Source organism: Hyaena hyaena, unplaced genomic scaffold (assembly GCF_003009895.1).
Source record: "Hyaena hyaena isolate Hyena2069 unplaced genomic scaffold, ASM300989v1 scaffold_207, whole genome shotgun sequence".
Taxonomy (NCBI): Eukaryota; Metazoa; Chordata; class Mammalia; order Carnivora; family Hyaenidae; genus Hyaena; species Hyaena hyaena.
This window is the reverse complement of record NW_024080836.1, coordinates 410,573-426,387: the sequence shown is the minus strand read 5'-3', so window position 1 is coordinate 426,387 and position 15,815 is coordinate 410,573. Positions and strand designations below refer to the sequence as shown.

Here is a 15,815-nt window from a genome sequence, read left to right as displayed (position 1 = left end):
ATATCAGACTTACTTGTAAAACGTGATATCATTTTGGGTAGTTAAATCTCAGTAGTATTCTTCTGTTCATCTCTATGAAGTAGGTCTGAGAGGCGGAAACGAGTCCTATTGAAGGTAAGCAATTGAAAATGGTATCATATGCGCCTTCAGCTTTCTGAAATCCATCTCAAATCCATTTCAAAATCTGATCAGTTGAGTTCTTTTGAAATTCTAATAATACTGGTCAATGAGTTGCAGAATTAGCAGTGTTGAGTATAACACATTTATTTCCTACATGAGAAAACGATGTTTGTTTTTAAAAGAATGCTGTTCTGTAATCAAAACCCTGAAAGCCATCAGCTTCTATCATTGTTGGAACACTGGTAAACCTCAGGAGTGAGGCCAAGTTCATGCACTACAGTAAGTACAACTTTCTGCATGTATATACCTTTCCTGAGCAGTTAATGTGAACAACATCATTTGCCTTAGTGTGGTATGCTCTAACTTAAATTCTAGCTATTTCAAACTGCCTTCCCTGTAACTGGTACACATTAACTGATTTTGGAATAGGTGAATCTTCCCAAAATCTGTGTGTCCCTTCAATCCTAGTCATTAGGGAAAGGGGAATCTCTAAATTAGATTTCGAAGTTAATCATACAAAGCCAAAGTAAATAAGGTCAAATAAAGTCCCTTAGGATGATGGGGATAAACTTCCTTTTAAAGCACCATTCCATAAGTAAAGGTAAAAATTATCCAACACAAAAGAGAGGGGTTTCTTCCATAATAGATTTTTCTAGTATTATTTTTTTGAGGCATTTGGGTTTGGGGATTTTTAATTTATCAAAACAACCTTTTAATATTCACACTGATGTTCATGCAATGTGGTTCTATGACCCCTGAAATTCTACTTTTATCCTCTTTTCTTCTAAGAATTCAAAGGTTTGTTCGATATTCATGAATTCTCTATCATCATTGTTATAAGCATTTAGAATAAAAATAGGTATAATTTGATAAGAATGTTTAGTCTTTGTATTATTTATCTCTTGACTAAAGTACCACTTACTTTTATGAACTTGTGAGAAGTATAAAAAGTAAGGAGGAGATAAAGAAACACTTAGAAGGAGGAAGAACATAATAGTTGTTTTGAGAATGAGATTCTTTAGTTACATGGAAAGGTTACTGTCAGTCAGTGGGTTTTGGGTGGATCGGTTTGTTTGAGATTTATCTTTAGCCTTTTCACCCCCTCCTCTAAGCGACCATAGCCCTGTGAAGAAGACACACCTTGCTGTCACCCACAGTGCCTAGAAAAGTACTGAGCACTGAATGATGCTTAGACTTCTTTATTGAATTAAAAGATTAAATTTAGAGAATTTTTAGAAAATAATTGTCTTTTTTTGACAATAAATGTTCCACTTATTTAAAGTGTACAGCGTGATGTTGTGATATATGTATGCATGGTGAAATGATCACCACAGTCAAGCTAATTAATATTTCTGTCACCTGACATAGTTACATTTTTTGTTGGTGGTGGCAGTGGTGAGAACACTTGGGATCTATTCTCTTGACAAATTTCAAGTATGAAATACATTATTTTTTTAAATTTCAGGAAATGTTTAAAAGCCAGAGAGAATGAATCTACTGGATGTCTTTATCCTTAGTATATATTTAATTTCAAGACTCTAAGGGACACTAGTAAGAATATGCCTGTGTACCTTGGAGAGCTCTCCTTCTCTAAGCCCCGGAAAGTGCCAGGAGCTGCCTAGAATTTTTCAACTTTTTTCCTTTAGCCACCCCTAAAAAACATCATCAATCTAGACTCTATTTCTCTGAGATACCACCTCATCCAGTACAGCAATTTCCACATGCCAGTGTTTTTTTTTTTAAACCTTCAGCATGCTTTCAAACTCCCTGGTGTCTATGTCTCTCCTAAAGTTACAAATTGACTCTCTCCTGGAAAAATCAATTGTAGGACTCTCTATGCAAGATAACCATTGATTTCTATAGCTTGTGAGTTCAAAAAGTACCTATAATGTTCATTTAGACACCATCAGGTCCCACAATTGTGGCTCAAGATGCTTTCAAGATGAAAGTGATGTTCTGGTGGCTTAGAGGAGTTTGAAAAATTATAGGTTAGATACTTGTTATAAGCACCTGAACACCCAGGAAGGGTAAAAGTTTGAGTGGATAGTGGTTTTATTTTGGTAAAATAAACTATTTGATAGCTATTTTGACATCTGTTCACAACTTTTCTCTTTTATCACCATCAGGAGAGTCTGTAGAGGACGAGGTGTCCAGTGTGCACAGAGGAGAAGTCAGGCTGATAAAGTAGCTTCAAAGGTTCATTAGCTTTCTTGTGGCAGTGTTGTTAATGTCCTTTCCTTAGTAAATTTTCAAGGGTTTTGAGGAAAGCATTTGCTGATACTACTCTGTAAGGAAATGATATGCATCATTGAACAACTTGTAATTGAATGTGTGATTGGAACCATGATTTGAAATAAACAGTAGGGAGGAGGGTAAGGAAGAATGAATGGAAAATGTTGCCTATGGATGATTCCCTATTTTTGTGAGGTATTCTTACCCTAATCACCAAAATGAAACTTTACTAATTATTTCATAAATTTGGGCAAATTGAGGAAAAAAACCCATTTTAATTTTTTTTAGAGAATTCAGTACTATGAAACAATGAGACAAAAACAATAGTAAAGAGCCAACCCTCAATGTGAATTCAAGGAATATTAGGACTAGTAAGGCCTTTGAAAATGTCTAGACTGTGTTTCTTATTTTAAATATGTGGAGACTGAGGCCCAGCATGGATAACTAGACAGGGATCCAAATGTTAGCTATTGACATAGGACTTTATTGTAGATCCTTAGAGTCTGCCTTTCTACTAGACTGTGCTGCTCTCTGATGGGTCTATATCACTGACTACTAAGTCGAGGGACTCATCTAATCAATACAGGGACATTGGCTATATCTTTTGTGCCAGCTCCTCTTAGAAATAAAATGAGTCTACCTTTTGGTAAAGGCATTTAGCATCTCCTCTCCTCTTGGCTTTTTTTTTTTTTTTTTTGACTTTGTGTTTTAGTCAAAGTTAGTATCTCCCAGATGTAATGATATAGTGCCAGTGATGAGTTTATGAATACATTCAATGAGCTAAAGAAATAATGCACAGAGAATTCAGTTTGACTGTGAATGAACACTTTCCCTTCCCCTTTCTGTAAGTAAGTGACAGGGCAGATTGTTGAGACTTACCTTGTATGTCACTGACATTGATGGAAATATCTTACGGCAAACATGTTGTTTTACATTTACATGAAGGAAATTGGTTTGTCTTGGTGACATAATGCTGCTTGTGATAATGTGAAAATGTTACAATGAAAAGAAGATGAGATGAGGTATGCAGTATGCATCTTTAACAGCAGCTAACAAATACAGGGTTGTTTCATTTACTTTAAAAGTAAAAGCCTTTGTACATTCCACTTTTGCCAGAGGGGTGAATGGGCATCCTAGACTCCCTGGGAAAAAAAAAGAAAAGATAATGATATCTTTCTATCCCTTGAACTCCAGGACCCTACATTACTTGTTCAATAATTCAAGACTTCAGAAACCCACTTACCTTGCATTTCGATTAGACTCACTTAGTCACAGCTTCTGACTGAATGCAGTAATTATATTCCATTTTGCTGCCTATGTTCAGAATTGGCTTTTATATTTGCTTGTTTGTTTTAAGCCCTGGAAAACTTAAATTTGTCTTTAATCTTAAAAGCACAATTGGTCTGAATTTGAAATAAATTTTTATATATCAATATCATAGTGAATCTAGAAAAACAACACTTATTGTTTGTGGTTTTAACTGTTAGCTACCATTAAAAACTCAATGTAGGTAATTCTACTGGTATTAATGGTACCATTTCTCACATTATTCAAGTGATAAGTCCTATTAGCATGGGATCCAAAATATATCATAGAAAATCTTCCAATTTCCCACATCTGTTATTTACTCAGGATGTCTATAGGTAGAATTGATATTGTAGTTGTATTTCATAAAAGTACAGGAATTATAGTTGCTATTAAATATTAGAGACACTATCTTCACATTAGTAATCAGAATATTTTCATCTGATAATGTAATTTCTTTACAAATATTTCATAGAGTATTTGCATTTTTTATAAACCTCTTAATAAGAACCACATCCTTATTTTGGGGTCACCTAGGAATAGTCACAGGCAATAGATAGATGATTGCTCAATTGCAAAATATAGTGACTTCAAAAATGAATCCAAGTGAAATTTAGGTGATTAAAATTCTAGTAACCATTTCTAAGTCCCATAATCTTTTGGCTTTGGTTTGAATACCAGAGGTTGACTGGCTTTATACTTGTTGTTTATGATGGTGACGATGAAATCATAGTGCCTGAAGCAAATGTCCTTGTGTTTCTCAAAAGATTTTAAAATTCATCATGCAGATTAGGCAATCTGATGCTTTCTGACAGCTCGAGGGAAGTATATTTGTGTGCATGTGAATGCAGAAAAGAATTAAATCTGCTCCTGCTAAAAAAAAAAAAAAAAGGAGCCAGTTGGTGCTATTTCTGAATTGGCTGCGATATTTAACCATTTCACTCTGGAAAGTACATGTTTGTACTCTGAAAATGTTCCTTTTTTTTTTTTGTCTGAGGAATTTGGGAGTAAACTGGGAATGTTTTAGGGCCACAGAATTGTTGTAGCATATGTCCTATATGTTCAGCTACAGTGATCTGGCATGAACTAGAATAGTTAAATGTCTCAAGTTTACTGAATTCATTTGACAGTTGGATTAGGATTAAAAGTATAGTTTTTACATGTAATGAAGAATGAGCAATCGTAATAAATATAACAAAAGATACATATTTGACTTTCAGAGGTCAGCACATAAAAACTGGAAAGAGATTTTTTAAAATGATATTTAATTTTCAGGTAGGAAAGCCTAATGAATTAAAATTGGAATGGACTCAGTTTTTTGCATTTGTTTTTATCTTATCTCACAAATATAATAATAGAATAATAATAAAGATTGATTTATGTAATTTACAATTCTAGGACTTTGAATGAAATGTTGATTTCCATAATGAACTATTAAATCACTTTAAGATCCTTAACGGATAGCTGCAGTGGTCTTAATTAGCATGACAAAAAAGATCCCCAAAAAGCAAACTTTATTAAAACAATTTACAAAGCTTCATGAAAGCTAGTGAAGATTGATAGAGTGCTGAGGGCACTAGATATTTCTGACTGAAATGCAGTAGTGAGTCTCATTAACTGTGTTATTGTGGAGACCTGAAATGCATTTAAGACTATATATTTTTATGCCAAGATTGGATGATAATGTTAATGGATCTATTGTGAGATAAAAAATGTACATATTTAATATGAAATCATATTAATAAAATTACTTTCAAATATTCACATTGAAGAATACTTAACATATTTCATCTTAAAATTTGCTCTAATGCTTACAACTTCTACATTTTAAAAAACATACATATTTTAAATCTTAACAATTCCAGGGTTTGCGGTATTTAATTCCATCCCTAAGAAACGTGGTTTGGCAGAAATAATGACTATTCATTTTAAATATAGTTAATTTTTCTAATATAGCCTGTCCTATTTCACAGTTTCTTCAAAGATGTCCACGATCTTCTCGTCATATCAGATCTGACTTTTGCTGTTTGCTGTTTCTATGACAACACTCATTTTAGCTTGGAGAGAGTAGTACATATTTTAGACTTATATGCATTTTCAGATACACACATGTTAAGAAATTTTTGCTTACCAGGGTGCCTGGATGGCTTCATCAGTTAAGCATCTGTGTTGATTTCTGCTCAGGTCATGATCTTGCCTTTTGTGAATTCAAGCCCTGCATCGGCCTCTGCGCTGATGGTGTAGAGCCTGCTTGAGATTTTCTCTCTCTGCCCTTTCCCTGCTTGCATGTGCACTCTCTCTAACTAAATAAATAAACTTAAAAAAAAAGAAGTTTTTACCCACCAAAATAATTAACATTACGCTGGCAATTCTAATGGTCGTTAATCAACACTAAAATTAAGTGCTATGCTAAGATCATGGCTACATGAAACATGTATATCATATATTTGCCCTGGATTTTTAAAAATATGCATAAAGTTAGGTTGCAAAAGATCTAAGGAGTAAACTTGACCTAAGTAATTTATGGGCACTAGTAAAGAAGCATATATTACTTAAAAATTCCCCTCAGTATGAAGTAAAAAAAATTTTGATGAAAAATTTAAAATGAATGAATCTAAAAAAGATAAATGTGGGGTGCCTGGGTGGCTCAGTTGGTTAGGCGTCTGACTTCGGCTCAGGTCATGATCTCGCGGTTGTGAGTTCGAGACCCGTGTCAGGCTCTGTGCTGACAGCTGGCTCAGAGCCTGGAACCTGTCTTCAAGTTCTGTGTCTCCCTCTCTCTCTGACCTCCCTTGCTCCTGCTCTCTTTTTCTCTCTCTCAAAAATAAATAAAACATAAAAATAAATTAAAAAAAGATAAATGCAACTTAAGTAAATATTGTTATTTTCAATAGAATGCCTTTTTTTTTTTTTTTTTTTTTTTAGCATTCACTAGCTTTGTAGCCAGAATATGGAAATGGTTGAAATTTATAATTACAATTATTTTAAATACCTTGATGGTAGGAGCTGCGTCCTGTATTTGCCCCACAGTGCTTAATGGTAATAATCACAACAACAAGCTTTATTGGACATTTTATAATCTGCTGAGCATTGTTCTAGATACTTTAAAAAAATATTTCATTTCATTCTCATAATGTTAGGTCCTAAATAAATTTATTTTTGATTGACATGTTCATGACTTCTATTGAAAAAGAACATGCTTAACTGATCAAATGATTTGTCATCTTAAACATGACATGAATAGACTTAAATAGGCTAATTAATTGTATAGAAATTAAGATTGTTGGATATAATTGAGTTTACCTTCAACAGGTGCACACTTATAGGAAAAAAATGCTTTTATACCAAATGTTCATGAAATTTATTCACACAATATTGCTAGCATAAGTGAAATCACTCTCTAAACCCCCTACATACCTTTACCAACCTTTATGTTTATTCATAAGTCAGAAATTCTAAGGTTAGAACATTGAAATATTTTGAATCGATACATTTAACATTTATTCATTACTTTCAAAAGCTAAAGGTATAAATATTTTAGCTTTATGGAAAATTTTTGCAGTAATTTTGCAGTAACCTTTTATGGTAAAAAATTTTACAGAATCTCTCTGCCACACAATTGGTTAAATAATCTATGGAAAACCCATAATGATTACCATGTGGCTAATAAAAACAGTTGAACAAGTGTATCTATTGACATAAAAATATATTCACATTAATAAAGAAGTTTAAAATATTATTTTTTCATTTATAAAATCATATGTATGAGGCATGTAATAATAAACTCTAGAGGCAAAAAGGCAAACATTTTCTAGAGAAATATAGAAAAACTTAAGAAACGTTAGTTAATTAATGAGTAATTTTTGTTATTTATAGATTTCTCACTTTTCACAATATCTATATATTTTCTCAATTTATTTTCATATATTTTAGCCCTTAAGATTTGTGTTCATTCATTCTAAAAGCTTTCTAGCTTTTTTACCAACATAATAACAGCTGTCATGACATGCTTATAGATGAATCCTAGAATAAATCCCTAAAGATTATAATTCAAAGGATACCATTTTAATTGCCCTCCAGAAAGATTTACCAATTTATTTGCCCACTTGAAGTAATTGAGTTCTTATGACCCAGCATCTTGCCAAATTAACTAGGTATTCTATGTGTGTGTGTGTGTTCACATACATTATGTGTACACATACATACTCCTTGTCCAATTTGAGAAGCAAAAACTGATATTCTACAGCTGCTTTAACTTGAATTTCTCTGAACACTAGGAAGCTAGCTATTCAATATATTTATTTACCTTTTTATGTGTATGGAAATAGTCTATTTTGGGTTTTTTTATAGTGATGATTTCTCTTTCATCATTTTATAACATTAAGGATTATTTGATTAACACAAAGTAATAATGTCTCTTTCCTATTTTGCCATTTGTCTATTAACGCTGTTTATGTTTGCCATGGAAATATGTTTATGTGATCAAATGTATCATAGATTCGGCCTTTAGGAAATGCTTAGACAGAACTTCTCTGCTCCCAAGATTAATTGTACACACAAATAATTTCTCCTAGAACTTTCATAAATTTCTATTATATATTTAAATCTTTAGACTGATTGAAGATTATTTTGGTGTGTTTTGTGATTTAGAAAGATAATTTTCCTGTTTTCCTAAAATCATATACTGAATAATATATTTTCTATTAATATGAAATTTTGTCCTTATCTCGAACCAAATTCTTATAGACATAGGATCAGTGTCTGGGATTTCCTTTCTGTTTCATGGTCTGAATGGTTATTCTGAAACCAGCAATAGCATTATATTATGACTCTGGTAAGTTTTATTATCTCACCTAAGAGTTCCTTAACTGAAACAGAAGCACAATATACTACCATACTCTTTAAAGTCTCTCTATAAGCTGTTCTCACATGATCATTATTTGAATTTTAAAAGAATATTGTCAAGTTACCAAACAATTGCTACGTCTTGGGAATTACATTAAATTTATAGGTTAATTTGGTTCACAAGGAAGATTAACATTATTACCATATTGCCCACAGTAAAATTTTGTGCTTTTCTTCTTTCCATGTATTTTCCTTGCTGAGTTCCTGAATTTTTAAAATATTTTTGTTCTTATTAAGAATGAGACTTTTTATATATACTGTAACAGATTATTTTTGGTACTAAAGAAACATTATTTATTATTTTTTTTAATGTTTTATTTATTTCTAGGAGAGAGAGAGAGACAGCGTGAGCAGGGGAGGGTCAGAGAGAGAGGGAGACACAGACTCTGAAACAGGCTCCTGGCTCTGAGCTGGCAGTCAGCACAGAGCCCGACGCGGGGCTCGAACCCACGAACCGCGAGATCATGACCCAAGCGAAAGTCGGACGCTTAACCGACTAAGCCACCCAGGCGCCCCGAAACATTATTTTTTTTTAATGAAAATGCTTTCAAGGTTATAATTTTAATTTAGCCATAGGATATTCTTTATCCTACATGAAGGAGGTATCCTTCTGCCAAGAGTTTTTGATTAATAATTACTGTAAAGTTACATCAAATTCCTCATTAGTACATATCAAAACAATCCTATTTTTCCTTTGACTTTTTAATACTATGAACTAAAAAATAGTTTTCCAAATAGAAAGCTATTATTGCCTTTGAATCTATTACATCATAAAGTAATTTAATCTCACAGGAGGAGCAAATATAGTCTAGCAATGTGTGTGCATTAAAGGGCCCTTAGAAATGTTCACAGTTAACTTAAAATCAATTTTAAAATGTGTTTTATTGAGAAAGAACAAAGCTGAGGGCACCACTCTTCCTGATTTCAAACTATATCACAAAGCTATAGTAATTAAAGCAGTATAGTACTGACATTAAAACAGACACATGGATCAATGAAACAGAATGGAGACCCCACAAATAAACTCATGCATATATGCTCAACTAATATTTCACAAAGGGGCCAAAATATTCCATGGAGAAAGGACAGTCTCTTCAGTAAATGGTGTTTTGTTTTGTTTTGTTTTAGGTTAAAAAAATTATTTTTTAAAAATTAAAATGTGCATAAAAGGAAACTGAAAATCACAAGAAGCAAAGAACAGAATCATCCATAGTCCCAGGCAGTTTAGTTTTACTTCTAGGTCCCATTTGTGTATCTACATAACTAAGATTAATGTAATTAAGACTGTGTAGTTATGTATCATGCTTTTTTACACCCATGAATATTTATCATTTCAAAGTCCCAAAACTATGAGTATTTTGATAACCATGAATACATCAACTCCAACTGAAAGAAAAAAAATTGTAATCCTGCTTTTCTGGTTGACAAAAATTTCGTAAAAGACAAAAATGGCAACAGGCTTCTAGACAGATATTGGCAGAGTTACAATGAAAATACCGCATTCTCTTAATGTTCAATTAAAAATGAGACCAGTAGATGGTGTTTTGAAAACTGAATATTCACATGCAAAAGAATAAAACCAGACCCCATTCACCATTCACAAAAATTAACTTGATTCAAATTAGTGACTTCAATGGATTAAGGACCTGAAACCATAAAACTCATAGAAAAAACATAGGAGAAGTCTCTTTGACATCAAACTTGGCAACAAGTTTTTAGATATGACTTTAAAAGCACAAGCAATAAAGCAAAAATCAATTGGGACTACATCAAACTAAAAGGGTTTTGCATAGCAAATGAAACAATCCACAAAATTAGGCCAACCTATGGAATCAAGGAAATATTTGCAAACTTTATATCTGATAAGAGATTAACATCCAAAAATATAAAAGGAATTTAGGCAACTCAGTAACAACAAAAACAAAACAATCCAACACAAAAAATAGACAAAGGACCTGGATAGAATTTTTCCAAAGAAGATATACAGATGGACAAAAATATATGAAAAAGGTAATTAACAAATAATTGTTGGGGAAATGCAAATTAAAGGACTAATAACATCATCTCACGCTTGTTAGAAGGACTATAATAAAGAAGACAAAAAATAACAAATATTGAGAAGTTGTACAGAAAAGGGAATATTGTGCGCACTGTTGGTGGAAATGTAAACTGGTGCAGCCACTATGAAAGACATTATGGAAGATTCTCAAAAAACTAAAAATGCAACTACCACATGATCTAGTAATCCTATGTCAGAGTAAATATCCAAGGGAAATGAAACTACTCTCTCAAAGAGATATCTACACACCCATGTTCATTGAAGCATTATTCAGAATAGCAGGACATGGAAGCAACCAAAGTGCCCATTGATGAAATAAATGGATAAAGATGCAAGATTTCCATCTCTCTCTCTCTATTTATCTATCAAAATATAAAATGAAATGTAAGTCAGGCAAGAAAGAAGAAAATCTTGCCATTTGCAATAGCATGGGTGGAGATTGAGGGTATTAAGCTAAGTGAAATAAGTCAGACAGAGAAAAACTGTTTGATTTCACTCGTATATGAAATCTTGAAAAAAGAGAAAAACACAATACATAGTTCATTGGTGGTCACCAGATGTTAGAGGGTGAGGGGCTATGGGGAAATGTTAGTCAACGGCTTTAAAAAATAAGTAAATAAATAAAATATTTCAAAATAGACTTCAAATTCAGTTACACACACACACACACACACACACACACACACACACAATGATAAGAAGCAAATGGTAGAAAAAAACTCCACTACCAATAACCCTTGCAGATTTGATTTTTCATTTTAATTTTGATTGCCTTTGAAGTATTATCTCATTTAATCCTCACAAAACAGCCTATAAGATGAGTGAAGGTGGTGACTTTGGTGGTTTTATTCCCATGTTACAGATAAGGAAACTGAGAAAAAGACAGCATAAACAGCATACCTAAATTCACACAATTTGTACATGCTGGGCTGGCGCTTGAATTAAAACCAGCTCAAATGCCCAGAGCCAGCATTGTTAGCCACTACACTATTGTATGTGTTCTGAAATCCGTAACAAAATAAAAATGATCATTCTATTTCCATGTCCTGCAACAGATACTTTATTTCAAAACCCGTAATTTTTGAAGAACTTTATGCATTAAAGACAAATGGTTCTTCATTTGTCTGGAAACTTTGATCTAGAAGAGGGTTCATCATTGAATGGAGACAGATTTTGAGAAAGTGGGGAGGGGGTGATTGTTGTAATAAGTTTATTCTTCAGACAAAAATATTCATTGGCAAGTATGATCTGACTCTCTGTTCTAGGTAGTCAAAACAAACAAACTGCTAACCACTTTTAGGATTCCAAGGATTTCTCTTCTATAGAGCAAAACCCATTAATTTCTATTTTCCACCTAACTGAGGAGTAGTAAAAAGATAAAGTACAGGTATTGCTTGATGTGAAACGGGGAAAAGCTGGAAACAATAGTGTTCAACACAAATAAATAGAGATGGTGGTTGATTGGGCCTTCTTTACCTTTTCTGCAAATGGCTTAAAGGATATATCATTCACTTACATTATTAAAAGAAATTCTCTTTTGAATTGTTGAGGTAGGACAAAAGAAGATTAAACTGCTCTGCTTAGCATCTTACATATTGTAGCTGCAGGTTAACTTTAAATACATTTTTGTTTCTTTGTGGCCAATTTTTGTTTCGATAGCCTCCATCTGGCATTGATCTGCATTCCTTTTGTAGTCTGATTACCAGGCACGAATCAAAGAAATCAACTGGCTCCTCTGTCTTAAGACGCTGGAGAAAATTACCTTTTCAGATTCCTTTTTTTTTTTTTTGTATTTAAATTCCTTATTTAAGATAAAAGAGAGAGAGAATTCATCCAGTATTGTAGTCAACCAAGACCTGTCAACATAACCACTTTCACTTAATTTCTTTTACTATATCCATCTTTAATTTCTTTTTTTCCTTTTTTTTTTTTTTTTTTTTTAACTGGTAATACTTGGCATTACGTCCTCGAGCCTCTTTAAAATATTCAGTTAATGGTCATGGTTATATTTGTCAAGGCTTTCTACTGCAAGGTTAAAAAGCCCAACATAATCTAATTTAAACCAAAAAAAAAAAAAAAAGACCTCTTAGTTCATGCAGTCAAGAAAGACAGGAGTGAGATCCTATCAGGCAAAATGGATCTGTGACTCAAATGGCAACCTCTGCTTTCCCCGCCCCCTATGACTTGGTTCTCTTTTCATTATGAGAAGGCCTGATTTTCTCCTCCTGCATTTGGGATTATGGGTTTCCCTAATCTGTGGAAGATATTTGCCTGCACTATATATTTTTTTCACTTTTATTCATTCATTTATTTGTTTGTTTGTTTTGAGAGAGAGAGAGAGAGGGCACACTATTGGGAGAGGGGCAAAGAGGCTCCATGCTGTCAACTCAGGTTCAAGGCTGTCAACACAGAGTCCATCATGGGGCTCAAAAACCACAAACTGTGAGATCAGGGCTCAAGCCAAAATCAGTAGTCAGAGGCTCAACCGACTGAGCCACCTAGGTGTCCCCCTAGCACTATATTCTTGAAGGCAAGGAGTAATCACTTCCATCCCTGGCTCCAACAGCTTAAATGGTGAAATATCTTGTGTCTTTGTGAGGATTGTCTTCATGTGTCAACTGTGTGCCCATTTGTGCTCAGATCTGGTCTGCCCTTCCTCTGAAAACTATATCTTGCCCACTGATTGCCAGATGGACTCAGCAAATAAGAGGTGTTGGTGGGACAATGGAGAGCAAGATGAAGGGATAAGCTAGAGTATTTCCACCCACTCATCCAGGCTTCAGGCAGTACTTGCAGTGGTCACTGCATGTCTACCATGTTCCAGCCTTTGCTGTGATGGCCCTGCATCTGTGGTCCTAGACCACATGCAGCAGCCTTCCCACATACCCCTCTTGCATGAGGTAGCACCTGGTCTGGAGCTCTGGTGACACCAATCCTTCCTTTGTGCCTACAGCCATAGAAGTGTCAGCTTCTTACTATTACTATACTCTGAGTTTTTTTCTCTGTTTAGTTTAGCATCTCACATCTTCGAAAATCTTTATAGCCTGTTCATCATGAAATTCCTTCCATTGGACCACCTAACATTGCCTCTTTTTCTGAGGTGGACCCTGACCAGTAACCCTAGCATGCATCGGATGCCCTTCACTGAATCACTATGGCCAAGGAATGAGGTTCTTTGATTAGCTAGGTCTTTTTCACTTACCTATTCTTGTGATAGTAAGAAAGGAGATGTGGAGTATGTTACCAGAAAAAAAATAGGAGGAAAAAAATATATTGGGCCACCAATAATAATGGGTATCATATCATAGCCATTTTGATACCAGAGTTAATAAATATGAAGACCTAAGTTAATTTTTTTGAAACAAGACTACATAATAGTGAGCAGTGGAAAGATTCAGGTTAATTGCTTTTAAATCTATAAATACTTTATCAAAATTCTGCCCTTTTTTGTTAAAAAAATAATGAGTAAATGTCAAATAAATGAGAATATTAGGGGAATGGAAAAATAAGGTAAAAACAAGACTAAGGAATGCTCTATGTTACCCTCCTGTTTCTGGTTAATAAAGAGAACTAATATATTAAAGATCTGCTATGAATCACATGATGTTTTAAATGCTGTACCTATCTTCCCTGAAAAATACAAAATTAGAGATTATATGCCCATTTAACAGTTGAAGAAGCTGATATTAAGTAACTTGCCCAAAGTCACAGAGGTAAGATGAAAGCATCAGCAAGATGTCAAGATGTCAAATTCTGTTTGGCTTGGTTTGGTTTGGTTTGGTACTCCAGAGCCTAAGCAATTGATATTACATCATCACGCCACTAATGTTTCTCCCTTGAACTGTATTGAATCTGCATTTCTCTACTCAGATTTAAAAAAACAATAAAAACATCTTCACTCCGGGTTCATTCACAGAATGTCTCTGATTTGTTCCTCATTATTCTTTAAGAGAGTGCAAGTTGTTAAGACAGCCCCAGCGACCATTCAAGACTTTATTGGGTGTTCTGACCCTGTGGGACATCGACTGTATGCTTTCCATAAGGGAAAGTGCCCACATCGTAACAACCAAGGTGGATGCCACAGGGTGCCTCAACAACTAAAAGTTGAGTGAACAAATTCTGTAAAGTTTTTCCTTTTATCCCTGTCCATGGATATTGCTTTTTCTTTTTTTAGGTTTGATTTCTATTTTCTGCAGTACACTGAAAGTACACCGACGAACATAGACTGCAATTCAGCTGTGTTCCTAAGACCATCTGTAAGAATTTATGTGTTTCTTGGGAATCTGATCAATTCTAGCAGCAAGTCCCTATATTCTCTCCAAGATTAAGGAGCTCTGCAATCAATTTTATAATTAAAAGTTAGTTTCTGCTTGAAAAATTGGGGTCCCAGTGTACAAAAACAATTTTATGCTTCAGAATTGATTTCCTGAATGATTCTCTTTAATGCAGATACATATGCATTTTTATGTGAAGTCGTAATTATCATTTCACAGAATTTAATTCCCCCCTCCCTCTTCCTTCCTTCGTTCCTTCCTTCCTTTGTTCGTTCGTTCGTTCATTCGTTCCTTCCTTCTTCCTCTCTCTTTTTTTCTTTCTTTATAGTATTTCACAGCATAAGTTTACCCCCATACAGTCATATATTCTCTTGCCAATTGTTTTTTCAAGTTGTTCTCTTTTTTGATATTAAAGTCTATACTTTTTTGATATTAAAATCTATACTGCTCTAATTATTCATTTACATAGTACATATTCAATTTTATACATCGTGCTATCAAGTATTGTTAAATTACTTTTAATGGTATTTCCTGATTTTAAGATAACCCATGAATAATTTATTAAATACAATCTTATTTTGAGCCCTCTTCCTCTCTCTCGCTCTCTTTTTCTTAACCACACTTCCTTCCCTCCCTCCCTCTTTTTTTCCCCTTTTGTTTTGCTTTGCTTGGTTTTTCTCTTTTCTTCCTCTGTGTTCTTCATCTATATCTCTTGCTTCTATAGGTAACTCTTGTTGACCTAGTTTATATCCTTTCATTTTTTCAATAACAAATATTCATAGATAAACATATTCTCTTTGAAGTTTTTTTTGGTCAAAAGTGAATTATATTATATACATTTTTCTCCATCTTGATTTTTGTCATTGAACAATACCTTATGGAAATTCCCTAACATAATTGTCATAGCTCTTTTTAATGAT

General features: G+C 33.7%; 1 protein-coding gene across 1 annotated transcript in view; it reads left to right on the top strand.

Annotated features, from left to right (window-relative positions):
* CSRNP3 (cysteine and serine rich nuclear protein 3) overlaps nucleotides 1-15,815 on the top strand; it is a 179,525-nt gene that overhangs the window by 141 nt on the left and 163,569 nt on the right. The gene's annotated exons all lie outside the window — the stretch shown is intronic.